This window comes from Eumetopias jubatus, unplaced genomic scaffold (assembly GCF_037043125.1).
Source record: "Eumetopias jubatus isolate StellerSeaLion01/CBP00866 unplaced genomic scaffold, mEumJub1_p1.0 scaffold_10, whole genome shotgun sequence".
NCBI classification, from domain to species: domain Eukaryota; kingdom Metazoa; phylum Chordata; class Mammalia; order Carnivora; family Otariidae; genus Eumetopias; species Eumetopias jubatus.
Window position 1 is genome coordinate 70,160,806 of NW_028274816.1, and position 14,415 is coordinate 70,175,220.

Sequence of the window (14,415 nt, forward strand, 5' to 3'; positions counted from 1 at the left end):
TACACTTCAAGGTGGTTTCAGGGGTGACCTTTGTGTTCCGTGAATTTTACGTCAATAAAATAAAAGTGGTGCCGTGGTAATGAACATCATTGACCACGCTTTCCTAGACCTGCACTAGATTTTTGTAAACTAAATTCCTAGGAAGTAGCATTCCTTAATGAAAGGGTATGTTGCACTTTGGATTTTGAGATGCATTATCAAGTGGCTTTCCTGCAGTGTTACTCAAGCTTCCATCCCTTAAACAGTGTGCCTGTCTCCTGCCTTCTCCACTACTGGGTATAGATATTCTTCTTCATCTTTCCCAGTCCAAGAGGAGAAAATGGCGTCTCTTTTAATTTTTCATTACAGATGCAAGTTGAGCACTTTTCATCAGTTTGTTAGCCATTTATATATGAAATGAAATATATCTTCTGTGAAAATACTAGTACAGTCGCTTTGCTTGCTTTCCTATTCACATTTTTTCCCCCTCAAAATATATAAGAGCTCTTTTTGTTGTATTTTTATCAGTTACATGTGCCCAGATGGAAAATCTAAGTCTTAGCCTGCTCAGGCTGCTCTAACAGAATACCACAAACTTGCGGGGTTTACATAACAAATATTTATTTCACATGGCTCTGAAAGTGATAACGGTGGGGGCTACTCCCTGAGCTTACTAAAAAGACACTAATCTCATCAAGAGGAACCCCCCCCCCCATCTTATCTAAAGCCATTCACCTCCCAAAGGCCCCACCTCCAAATACCGTCACACTGGGGTTAGGGCTTTAACCTACAACTTTGTCGGTGGGGGGGCGGGGGGGGGGACAATTCAGTCCATAACAATCTATAAAAGATCCTAGGAACCCAGTAGAGTTCTCTTATCCCCTCTTAGGATCAGGTGCTTTCATCCCACTGAGCTGATGATTCTTTTGCAATTTACCTCCACATTGCTAAATAGCATGCGTATACTGCTGTTTTTGTTTTTTTATTTTATTTTATTTTTTAAAGATTTATTTATTTGACAGAGACACAGCGAGAGAGGGAACACAAGCAAGGGGAGTGGGAGAGGGAGAAGCAGGCCTCCCGCGGAGCAGGGAGCCCGATGCGGGGCTCGATCCCAGGACCCTGCGATCATGACCTGAGCCGAAGGAGGATGCTTAACAACTGAGCACCCAGGCGCCCCTTGTTTTTTTATTTTAGATTTTGTATCTTGATCTCCTACTATGAAAGATGAGGGTTTATCTCTTTTTCACCCCCACCCCCATATTTCCTGTCTTCCCATTCTCCCAATGTAGTTGTGCATATTTGGAGTTTACATTTAGAGGATATAAATGTTATTCGTAGATAAGCCATATAATAGTACATAACATTATCACTTTTTCTTTTCTGTACAACCTTTTGTTTTTCCCATATTCATCTTTTTGTTTTGTTGTTTCGTTTTTTATGTAATAATCACCAATTCATTCCAAATGCTTGTGAAATATCCCTTCCATCATGCAAGTCAAAGATTCTCCTAGTTTCACCTTGAGGAAATCTCCTGGAGCCTTCTGACCTCCTCCAACATGGCTTGTCCTCTGTGCCTGGTACACAGCTCTCAAATTGCGATCTCTTTTCACTATTCTATCTTGGCTCCTCTCTTTTTTAGAGAGAGAGAGCACATGTGTGTATGTGCACTCGAGCAGTTGGGAAGGGGCCGAGAGAGAGGGAGAGAGAGAAGCTTAAGCAGGATCCACGCCCAATGTGAAGCCCAGTGAGGGGCTCGATCTCATGATCCTGAGATCATGACCTGAGCTGAAATCAAGAGTCAGAAGCTTAACCGACTGAGCCACCCAGGTGCCCCTCTCTTTTTTTGATCTTCTGTGTCCTGGGCCCTATCCGCCCCCCAACCCTTTCTTGTTTTGGTTTCTCCAGTATCTTTTTGAGCAAGGGTTCATGGAAGGTAAAATTTTATGGCCTTGAAAAAAAAATTTTTTTTCTATGACCTTGTATCTTTGACTCTGATACATGATAGTTTAATTGGTTATAAAATTTTAGGCCATAAAATTTTGTTCATAATTTCATAGGCATCGCTCCGTTGTCTTTTACTTTCCAGTGTTGCAGTAAGAACAAATAATTCCAATCCTTCATATGTGACCTTTTTTTTTTTTTCCTCTCCAAAAGCTTGTGGGAGCTTCTGGTTGTCCTCAGCTTTGTAACATTTCAGGGTGATGTGCCTTGATGTGACTCTTTGTTTCCTTTTTTCTGTCACGCTGAGTACTCCTTGTACTCTTTCAATAAAATAACTCATGTTCTTATTTTCTTCAATTATTTTTTTGCTAATTTCTGCCTTTGTGTTTTTTTTCTGGTATTCCTCCTAGCCTTGTCTCCTAATTATCATCTCTTTTCACTTTCTTCCATCTCTTTGTTTCACAGTTTTACTGAGAGACTTCCTTAACTTAATGTGCTAACATCTCTTAAATGTTTAATTTCTTTTCTTTTTAAAGATTTTATTTATTTATTTGACAGAGAGAGACACAGCGAGAGCAGGAACACAAGCAGGGGGAATGGGAGAGGGAGAGGCAGGCTTCCCGCTGAGCAGGGAGCCCGACGCGGGACTCGATCCCAGGAACCTGGGATCATGACCTGAGCCGAAGACACACGCTTAACGACTGAGCCACCCAGGCGCCCAAATGTTTAATTTCTGCTATCCTATTTTCTCACCTCATTCATCTTTTAAAATCTTTAACTGTGGTAAAATATGCATAAAATAAAATTTACTGTCTTAACCATTTTTAAGTGTCCGAAAATTCAGTATTAGGTATAGTCACACTGTTGTGCCATCAGTCTCAAATCTCCCCAAACTGAAACTGTACACGTTACACAGTAACTCCCCATCCTCTCTCCCCCAGCACCAGCAGCCACCCTTCTTTCTATCTCTATGGTTTTGATGGCTCTAGGTACCTCCTATGAGTGGAACCATGCAGTATTTGTCCTTTTGCAGCTGGCTTATTTCACCCAGGAGAACGTCCTCCAGGTTCATCCATGTGGTTGGTAGCGTGTGTCCTTTCTAAGGCTGAATAATACTCCATTGTATCTCTCCGCAATCCGATTTGTACATTCGAGGAGTTCTTTTTCGGACCCTGAATTTTTTAGAGCGTTTCTGTTTTTGTTTCACACATGGGATGTCTTCTGTTAATCTTGCCCAGAACAGCAGGTTGCTTTTATCCCCAAATCTTGTCCCTGCCTAAGTACTTTCCTCCAGGTTTCTTTGTTTAGTGGGTATCGCTTGATCTCTCTCTGTGTGCTAGAGACTTTATCAGAAAAGTAGTGGTCCTTGACTGTTGCTCTCTCTTTTTTTTTTTTTTAAATCTTTTTATTTATTTATTCATGAGAGACGGGGGGTGGGGGGGGGCAGAGGGAGAAGCAGGCTCCCAAGGAGCAGGGAGCCTGATGCGGGACTCGATCCCAGGACCCTGGGATCATGACCTGAGCCGAAGGCAGACGCTTACCCATCTGAGCCACCCAGGCGCCCTTGACTGTTGCTCTCATATAAGTGTGGGACTCGCCAAAGCCGACTGGTAGCTCCTGGCTCACGTGTGAGGCTTGCGACTGTGGTCTTCATTGTAGAGTGCTGTACCTGTGTCATGTCTTTGATGGACTCCTGGTGTCTGTGTCTTCAGGTCTGTCCTGTCGGGCTGGTCAGATTCCCCAGAGAAGGACCTTCCGGTCTTCTGGCTGAGGGCACCAGCCCGGCAGCTGGTTTGGGAGAGTAGACCAGAGAGGAGCACAGGGGATCGGAGGGTCTGTTGGCCACCTGGGCACCCTGCAAAGTCCTCTTGATTCCCCTATTTTCAGGGCATCACTCGTGCCTCACCATGAAATGTCATTTTTATACTGTGTTAACCTTAAACATAAGATAGTCATTTTACCAGCAAAAAAAAAATGGGTTCATTCAGGAATAACACAGAATTGCAATTTGGGACAAGCAAGCTATGGCAAAACATAGACGAGTCCAAAAAAAAAACCAACAACAAGAGAGGAATGTTATTTTAGGGAGAAGAAAGGGTAAGTTGGGAGGAGTTGTTTTGACCAAAAGTCCGTTGGAGAAAAAGCAAGAGTTCAGGGTGACCACCGTTTCTTTCTCATTGTCTGAGTTGCAGGGATAGTCTGTTTCTTGTAGGAGATGCTGTGTCCATCTTCCCCTGCTGGGGCCTGTAAGGGGCAATTCTTCCCTGAGGATTCTTCTGAGGTCTGTAATTGACAACTTTTCCTGCAACTGACATTGGGCAGTAGGCTCCCCCTTCCAGCCTCCCCTTCTATCTCTCCTGCTCCATTTTAGTGAGAGTTCCCTTTATTAATTGTCACAATCGTTTGCTGATAAATTCTCTCTTAACTGAAGGAAGCTTGCTTTGGATTTGAGTTTACTGAGAATTTGCTTTTAAATCTAGAAGTAAGAATTATGCCCAATACCCACCCTGTCGAGAGACCCCATTTTACTCCCTAGGCTTCTGTGGACTCAAGTGGCCTTGTAGATGGATTTCCAAGCCAGTCCTGTTTTTAACCACCTTCCTTCTTACCTCCCAAAGTGCCTTGCGCCACCCATTTCCTGAGCCTTTGGGAAATTTTGCACTAAAATCAGGTGGGATATTTGCTCTTCCCCACTGCTGGCTTGGGATTTAGTTTTGTTAGGTCTGTTATATTAGTTACCTCTGGTCTGTCTGCTTATTAGATGCCAGAATTTTATTTCCTTTCGTCTTTCCTTTCTTGCTCATCAGTGAACACCCTTGGGGAAAAAAGCAATCTCTTTTTCCTGTGGTCTTAGTGGGGCTTCAAGAGGGAATGAAAGTAAGTCCGTGTGTTCAATCTCCTTTCTTTACCTTGAAGTCTCAGAGCTCTTTATACATTAAAATATTAGCCTTTATCCATCACAGGGGTTCCAGATCATCCTTTTTAAATATTCAAATCTTTCTTTTTTTGCAGTTTTTTATTTTACTATATAGAAGGATAGCTTTTTTTCTATGTGGATGGCCATTTGTTTATCATTTACTTAGCACTCTGTTCAAGTACTTGGTAGACCCAGGCATAAACAGGACTTTAGGGGATGTCTGACCTAGTTGTCTGTGACTCATGGTCTGCTTCTTCGCCACACGCTGCTCACGTGCAGAAAAATGAGAAAGTTCCGTCCTGTATGCTATACCACAGGAGGGGTTCCTACTAGAGCTGTCATCGTGACGGATTACAATTTTTCCATCTCGACGTTTTTCGTTATTTGATTTTATTTGTTGATTTTCTAGAGTTGTTGAGGCAAACTGTTGCAAATAATTAGTATCTTTTTGCTTCTTTCCAATATGTATACCTTTTGTACTTTTTTTTATTGCATTCATGAAAGTCCAGAAAATGTTGAATACTACTGTTGATGTTGGATATTCTTGTCTCGTTTTCCGTTCACAGTAGTATCACACCTTTAAATATATTTTTGTGTTGTTTCCTAGTAAATACTCTCTCAAGTTAAAGGAAGCTTAGTTCTGTTCTGAGTTTACCGAGATTTTTTTTTTAATCCGGAAATAGGTAAGAGTTATATCAAAATTCTTTTTAGCATTTATTGAGCAATACATAAGGTATTTTCTCTTTCAGCCCATTTATGTAATTAACATAAATGTGTATTACATTATGTAGCAGATTTCCTCATGGGAGAAACATTCTTTTATTCCTGGGGGCAAAATCCCAACTTAGTCTAGTACATGGTGTATAATGTGGTATATTACTCCTGGGGGAAAATCACTACTTAATTATGGTCATTCTTTAATACAAAGCATATTTTTTAAAATTTATTTTTGTTGTTTTTATAGTTTTTTTAAATTTAAATTCACTTTAGTTAACATATACTGTATTACTAGTTTCAGGGGTAGAATTTAATGATTCATCAGTTGCACGTAGCACCCAGTTGAAGCATATTCTTTATACTCTAAAGGGACATTTGGCTTCTTGTTGTTGCCTGGCTTAGGTATAAATGAATTTTTTTGTTAATAAGACCTGGCTTTTCGTTAAGATGTCTGCAAGCACTGAAACCCTGTATCATTTATACACGGTCAAAAAATGCAGTAGGTATTTTTCTGCCTTCTCCAGTAGGGTTGGTGACAATTTTTAGCCAGAAGGAACAAATTATACTCTGGGATACAGGACAGATCCATACAAGACTCTGACACTCCTTCTATAAATGAGAACTCAGAGCATTCTGAAATTTTGTTGGCTTGAAGTTGGGAAACCTCTCATTTAGAAGTTGGAATTCTCATGTTCCCCAGAAGTGGAGGCTTAAATTTTCCTTGGGACTGAATGCTCTTTTCCTTTGATCGAAGTCATCTGCAAGGACCTTTTAGTTCCACACATGTAAAGCAGGCCCCCTACTCATTCTCAAGGGAACCTTGTGAATGGCCCTGAGCTGCCCTCTGTGGGCGCTGAAGGGTGTCCTTCACTGTGTGGCCAGTTGATTTGTGGAATTCTGAGTGAGCTGTGTTGACATCTCTTACTCTGATTATAGTTTTTGTCAAAATCTTTGGTTTCAGGGCACCTGAGTAGCTCAGTCAGTTAAGCGTCTGCCTTCAGCTCAGGTCATGATCTCAGGGTTCTGGGATTGAGCCCCACGTTGGGCTCCCTGCTCAGCATTTGTTTCTTCCTCTTCCCCTGGCTCCTCCTCTCCCCCCACTGCGTGCGCTCTCTCTCTCTCTCTCTCTCTCTCTCTATCAAATTAAATCTTTTTAAAAAAATCTTTGGTTTCTAAGAGTTTTTGTGTTAGATATTAACAGTTCATAGCTCTTGTATCTTCTTAATATCCGTACCTTTTATTTCAGTTAAACCTTCTGACCTAAACATTTTCATTTTATGCTACTAATACACTGTTCCCATTTCTGCTTAGCTTTTATTTGCATGATATATTTTTATAATTCCTTTATTCTTGATCTTTTTTTATTCACATTCTTTAAGTATATTTCTTACAGTTTAGCTTTATCTATAATCTGAAAATTCTTCTAATAGAGACATTCAGCCCATCCACATTTTCTTATGGCTTTTTAGTATGCATTTACTCTTATTCTTATTATCTTATGTTTTTAGTATACTTTTCTTACTAGTTTTCTTTTTCCTGATTTGCAGTCACCTAACCATGAGTGTGATAAGACATGTGGGTTGAAAAGGTGGAAAAGGCCTAAGGATCTGAGTAGCATATTCTGATAATCATGTGAAGACTAAAGCTAAAATCAGTGCTAATCAAATTTGAGTAGAATATATAGAGCTTTTCCCGTCAAAATCAAAGTTTTCCGATGCAGGGCTAGAAAAAGCCAGTTGAATTAGTGAGGAATGGGTCAGTGAGCCCCACCGGGTCTGACGTCAGAGCTGGAATCCGAGCGAGGGGCCAGGCAGACAGGTGACTAGCCCTGCGAGCCGTCCAAAGCCAGCGTCGTGCCCAGAGTTAGAGGGACTCGGAAGACCGGGGAGAAGGCCGGCCATACAGCAACCTGGGCGGGGGCGGGGGGAGGTTCTGGTGGTGATAAAAGAAAGGTGAGGACAGAATGGTCAGATGTGGCCCCGCCTGACGATGTCAGATTTCCTGTCACACAAGCACCAACTGGGGATGAGCTGCTTCTGCAAGACGGGAGGTGGAGCCCCCAAGGCTCTGGGATTCCCCAGGACAAAGCAATAGCAGCAGCACAGCCAAGCAGAAGTACCAAACAGTGGTTTAAAGGAATCACAGGAAACTTCTCACTCACATTGGGGAAGTTACCTAGCAATTTGCTAAGTACAACAGGATATTCTTGAAAGGACTCTTAATTACACAGGGAGGATCCATCCTTGTCAAATGAAATCCACTTAGCTGCTTTTATCAGTGTTTGTGGGCAGATGGGCAGGGATCTGTCCCTTCTGCTCTGTTGTTCCCGTCATCCTTGATCTCTTTTTCTTTTTCTTGGGGTAAAATAGACTGTGAAATTTACCATTTTAACCATTTTTAAGGGTACAGCTCCATGGCCTTAGCACATTCACGTCCACATTGTCGTGTAGCTGTTACCTGGTCCATCCGCAGAACTGTTTTATCTTCCCCCAACGGAATCCCTATACAGTTAAGCACTAATTCCACCCCCGCCCCCACCCCGCCCCGATAAGCTCTGTTCCACCTCCTGTCTCCATGCATTTGCTTCCTAGAGGTACCTCAAGGAACTGGAGTCGTCCAGCCTTCGTTCTTGTGTGTCTGGTTTATGTCTCCGGTTCATGTCTCCTTACGTAATGTCCTCACGTTCATCCGTGTGTCTCCCATTCCGCTTTCGCAGCCATCCTTCTTCCTCTGGGTGAACTCACAGCAGGGACGCTGCGGCCACAGTTCTGGGGAGGACCCTTGCCAGGGTGTCTTCAAAACCTTGAACAGGCCCTATGACTGAATTAGACCATTTCTGTCGCCTGTGTGGGAGGTCAGCTTTTTTCTAACACAGATATTTTAGCTGTTTGGTTTCTCCTCCCTTTTCTCAGAGGTATGGAAGGTAGTCCACACCCCATCCCCCGTATCGCCACTACCTGCCAGAAACTGGGGGGGTCAGTCAGTCCTCCTTGGCACTGAGGAAGAGGAAAGTGTTTCGGTCACCAAGAATTTGGGCTCTAGGGCTCCGTAAGTCAAAAAGGTCTGTGTTGAAGACCTAGAGGCGGAGGGTAACAGATTGGGCGGGGGTTGGAGTGGGGGCTGGGCGTGGGTTTGGGCGAGCGAGCAGAGATACGCATGCCCCTAAGGCCACTGCTCAGAGCCCTGGCTTCAAGGTGCACACGGGAGCCCAGAATCCCAAGCGTGGGGCTCAGCTCGGCAACCCTGCAGGCTGAGGGATCCACGTCCGGCCTGTTCCAACCTGCCGAATTCCTCTCTTTTTTTTTTTTTTTTTTTAAGATTTTATTTATTTATTCGACAGAAAGAGACACAGCGAGAGAGGGAACACAAGCAGGGGGAGTGGGAGAGAGAGAGGCAGGCTCCCCGCGGAGCAGGGAGCCCGATGTGGGGCTCGATCCCAGGACCCTGGGATCATGACCTGAGCCGAAGGCAGACGCTTAACGACTGAGCCACCCAGGCGCCCCCCTTTCTTTTTTTTTAAGATTTTATTTCTTCACTTGAGAGAGAGAGAGAGAGAAAGTGTGTGTGCCCGCCCTGAGTGGGGGAGAGGGGCGGAGGGACAAGCAGGCTCCCCGCGGAGCACGGAGCCCGCCTTGCGGCTCTGATCCCAGGGCCCCGAGATCACGACCTGAGCCAAAGGCAGACGCTTAACCCACGGAGCCACCCAGGCGCCCCGACCTGCCGAATTCCTACAAAATTTAGGAGAAAATGAGGGGGGACTTTTAGAGACAGCATTAGGGTCCCAGTTAGGGGCTCTTGACTTGAGTTAGCTGAGTCTTCTGGTTTTACAGGCTCATTTGAAGGAAACATCTGCATTCAGACATTGCCAACGCACACATTTTTTAATATGTATAGAAATGGTAGATGTCCCGCCAGCTTCAGGAAGTAAAAGTGTGATTTTCAAAATAAATTATTGTAAGAATGTTTCCTCCTGCTGTGGACTGAGGTGGGGATTTAAAGTGCCTTTGTCGGGGCGCCTGGGTGGCTCAGTCGAGCATCTGCCTTCAGCTCAGGGCATGATCCCGGGGTCCTGGGATGGAGCCCCGCATCGGGCTCCCTGCTCCGCGGGAAGCCTGCTTCTCCCTCTCCCACTCCCCCTGCTTGTGTTCCCTCTCTCGCTGTGTCTCTCTCTGTCAAATAAATAAATGAAATCTTGAATAAATAAATAAATGTGCCTTTGTCCTTTCTCCTCCCTGTGGATCCTTTGTCCTGCCAGAGGTGCCAGAGGGCCTCCCTAGATCAAATGTGTCAGCAGCTGTTATCTAGCCAGCACCATCCAACACCAAAAGCCATTATCTTGCCATCATTAAGAGACAGGCCTTGATGTTTGCCGCTGATGCCTCTCGATCCCTCAGGACAGCATGTAAGTCTATTTAGATAATAATAGTCCCAAATGAATCTGCACTGAGTTTTTTTTTCCGTTCTCTTATTCATGAAATGTTCATCTGGGAAAAAGAAATAGTCTAGCCCCAGAAGCTGATGGTTTTAGAGACTGAATTCAGCCTTTCTGGGAGTGAGAGGTGAAGATAGGGTGGAAGATTGTCTTGCATAAATTAAACTTGGTCATGGAACAAAATTCCTTAGAACAAATTGCTTCGTTACCAAAAATATGAAGTGCTGTTTCCCCTTAAAAAAAAAAAAAAAAGTTTTTCCTTACTAAAAATACTCTATTTGGAGTGCTAGAGCATCGGGGTGTGGACAAAATCATGTTGCTGTATGAAACTTTGTGGGCACTCTTATGAATGTGGAGGGAGGTAGTCACCCGCATGTTGTGAGTTGGGAGGAGTATAAGGTGGGAGAACCTCTCTGAGGGCAACTCGGCACAATGCATGCTAATTTATTCCGTGTGTGTGTGTGTGTGTGTAGTATAATAACAAAAGACTGGAAACGACTTAGAGAACTAAGAACATAAGACGTCATATCCAACTTAAAGAGACTGTTGTATCCATCTGACAGACCCGTACATAGCTTTTAGAGAAGAGAATGGAAGGTTAATGGTGATGAAAAGTGAGCTCTTTACTGAAGAATTATCATACAGCAGACATTTTTATAAGGGCTTTTCATGTTATTTGTGCAATTAGTCTTGACTACAATCCTATAAGGTATTCCATATCCATTTTAAGGATCCAGAGGAGCACCTGGGTGGCTCAGTGGGTTAAGCGTCTGCCTTTGGCTCAGGTCGTGATGCCAGGGGTCCTGGGATCGAGCCCCGCTTTGGGCTTCCTGCTCAGCGGGGAGTCTGCTTCTCCCTCTCCTCCTCTGTCCTTCCCCTGCGCACTCGTGCTCACTCTCTCACTTTCTCTGTCAAATAAATAAATAAAATCTTTTTTAAAAAGGTATACAGAAACTAAGACACAAAGAAGTTAAGTAATTGCTCACAGTCATCAACTAGTAAGTGACGGGCTTCTGGTTTCAGAAGCCAATCTCTTGGTCTCTACACTATCAGTGTTTCTCCACATATAGTGAAAGGACCTTTCGCTATAGATCTCAGTGAGTGGGAAAGAATCAGGGCACAGAAGTGTGCAGAACATGCCACCATTTGCAAAAAAAAAAGGGGGAAGTATATGTGCATGTTTGTGTGAGTGCAGCACACTGGTGTCCAATAGAACTCTCTGAAATGGTGAGAATGTTCTAGATCTGCACTGTCCAGTACAGTAGCCACTAGCCAAAGGTGGCCAATGTGACTGAGAAACTGAATTCTAAACTATTCAGTTCTAACTAACTTGGCCATATGTGGCTAGTGGCTATTGTATTGGACAGTGCAAAATAGGATATACATGGAAAGATGCAAAGGAAGCTGGTAAGAGATCATTTAATCTTATAGTTTTCAAACTCTACCTTAGCCAAACCTTCTGCATCGAAGAGCAGTTCCTATAGCTGATCATTTAAAAACCACTGATACAACCTAACCGGTTCATTTGAAAGATGAGTAATCTAGAAGCCAGAAAAGTCAACTCATTTGCCTAAAGTCATAGTCAGGTAGCTGCTTTAGTGACAGAGGAAGATCCAGGCTGGCCAAAATTCGGATTTGTTCTTTAGAGTCACGTACATTTTGGTTTGCCAAGGCTCATTTAGTCCGATAACCAGCTCAAGAAAAGAAAATAAACTTTTGTCTCCAATATTCCCAGAACTCCCTGGGAATCCTGTGCATGACTTGTTCATTTTCCACAGCCCATACCACCTCCTGTCAGGCCTCCTCCACATCCCAGACTCACGTCTTGTCTTGCCCTGCCTGCTCCACTGTATGTAGCGAACCATTCGGGACCAGGGACCAGACTTCATTATGTGTGTCTGTCCCTCCTCCGTGAACATTTGCTGACTATAATTATAGACTTAAGAGCAATAGTTTGGGCTCTTTTTCCAGTCTAGAGTTGACCCATTAATGCAGATGGTTCATAAGAAAGTCTTTTTAACATTTCCTTGGTGACTGGTGCATTTAGAGAAAGCTCTCAGCCAGAAGGATGGGCTTTAGGGGTCTAACAAATTACTGAGCCTGAAAAGTGGGCAATTCTGGGATGAATGGAACTAGCAGGTAACCGTCACCTTTTTAAGAAAAAGTAAGCCAAAAAGACGAGTGAAATTAACAATGAGGTACTCACTGAGTGAAATTAACAATGAGGTACTCAACAGAAGGAAAAGAGGGGAAGAAGATTCCAGAAAAGTGTTTCTCCAAAGATCTGGAATATGATGATCTGGGCCTGGGGACAGAACATGGCAGAGAATCATTTGGGAAGCAAGTTGAGGGGTAGAGAGAAGATCTGCTCACAGAAGTTGTAGAAGAACCCAAGTCCCCGTGCTGAGCCGCTGCCTTTCATCTTCCTCTGACAGTGGAAGGGCCGGGCGTGGACCCAGCTAGATGGCTCAGGAAGTGTCAGGCAGCAGGGCACTCACAGTGAAACTAGACCAAGTGTCCCCATGCCACAGCCAGAGAACTTCAAGAAGGACTCGCAAGTGTTTGCTTATGGGAAAAAGCAGGAAGCAAGAAAGATGTAGTTCCAACCACTGCCCTCATGTCAACATCCTTTCGACTCTGTCTCCAGAGAGAGGTTGTACTAGATCTGCCTACATATCTCTGAGGACGCAGCAGGCCTTTTGTCATTAGAAAACTCTCCTCGGCAGAGGATATTCCTGCAGGGGGTTGTCCCTTGTAACTTACTCATTTGGCCCTCACCACGTAAAGCAAACCACAGTCCTTCCTAGACTTGCTCCTTTGATCTCCTCTTGTCCAGGTCTCAAACCCTCAATTCCTTCAACAGGGAAGATGAAGGATGGGAAGAAATCATTTAAAAAGTAAATTATCCCTCTAAATATAATTCAATTCCAAGTAAATTCCCACAGGATTTCGTTGGTCTTGAATGTAAAATAGTTAAAAACTCACCCAGAAGAATAAACAAGTAAGAACCTCCCAAGAAAGTTTCCAGAAAGTCATAATGAAGATGTGTTTGCCCGACCTGATTGGAAGTATACTATGAAGTAGATAAGGCCCTATTTCATAACCCATTTTCACCCACCATGGGTATTCCAGAATGGATCACACAAACAGTGGAAACAGACCTGACCTGGTTCCCATGGCCCATGTTTAAGAGTATTAAAGACATTTAGTTGACCAGATTGAGTAGGGCCACATTTTTTTTAAATCTTTAAGAGGCAAGCAGAAGTTTTCAGACTTGATTTGGGAGATGATTAGCCATCTAAAATTAAGTCGCAAAATAAGCGATTAAAGCAGTAAGAAGAATGGGATCAGAAGAGGAGAGGAGTTCCAAGGAACCCCAAAGTGATTTACTTGAGGAACAAAGTGTTGGTTTCCATTCTCCCCTTTGCAACAGTTACGAAAGAAGTAAATAATTAGTCAGATGTTCTGAGTTCTCTATAGTTATATAACTACCCCCAAAACTTAGTGGATTACAATACAACAGTGTTCATTTTGTTCACATGTCTGCAGTTTAGGCCTGACCCCTCTCTGTTCCTCCATGTGTGGGGCCTCCAATGGCTAGAGGCTGGAACAGTTGGGGGTTGGTCAGTCTCTCTCCAGAAGGCCTCTCTGTACTTGGCTGGCCTGAGTTTCCACATACTTCAGGAGCCTCAGAACTCCCAGAGAGAGTATTCCAAGAGCACTCAGTAGAAGTTCGAGGCTTCTTATGACCCACCCTGCAAGTCCCAAATGTCACTTCCTCCACATTCAAGCAAATTATGAAGGCCAGCCCAGATTCAAGAAGAGGAGACTTAGACTCCACCTCTCAGCTGGAAGATTTCAGAGACTCTGCAGCTGCCCTAATCTGTCACATAAGGAAGAAAAAACTTAAGGTCTCTAGCCTGCCTTTCTAGCAAGTTCTTTTTTTTTTTAATCTTTTTTATTATCATTATGTTATGTTAACCACCATACATTACATCATTAGTTTTTGATGTAGTGTTCCATGATTCATTGTTTGCGTGTAACACCCAGTGCTCCACGCAGAATGTGCCCTCTCTAATACCCATCACCAGGCTAACCCGTCCCCCCACCCCCCTCCCCTCTAGAACCCTCAGTTTGTTTTTCAGAGTCCATTGTCTCTCATGGTTCATCTCCCCCTTAATTGCATTTTCCGTCCCTCATCTACAGCCAGGTCTTTAATCTTCTTCCTCAACGTTTTTTGGGAAAAAAAAAAAAAAACAAAACCAAAAACATATTTTTTCAGGATCTCCTCAGCCTAAAAACATATAATTAATAGGGCTCTTACGCATTCATTACCTTGGAATTGACATTGGCCTATCTTGTCTGTAAGTGATGTCATTAATATTTTTAATAACATATATTATTTTTCCTAATTATAAAAGTAATA

General features: G+C 43.4%; 1 protein-coding gene across 3 annotated transcripts in view; it reads left to right on the forward strand.

Moving 5' to 3' along the window:
* The window catches only part of SPECC1 (sperm antigen with calponin homology and coiled-coil domains 1), a 272,584-nt gene that overhangs the window by 224,946 nt on the left and 33,223 nt on the right, over positions 1 to 14,415 (forward strand). The gene's annotated exons all lie outside the window — the stretch shown is intronic.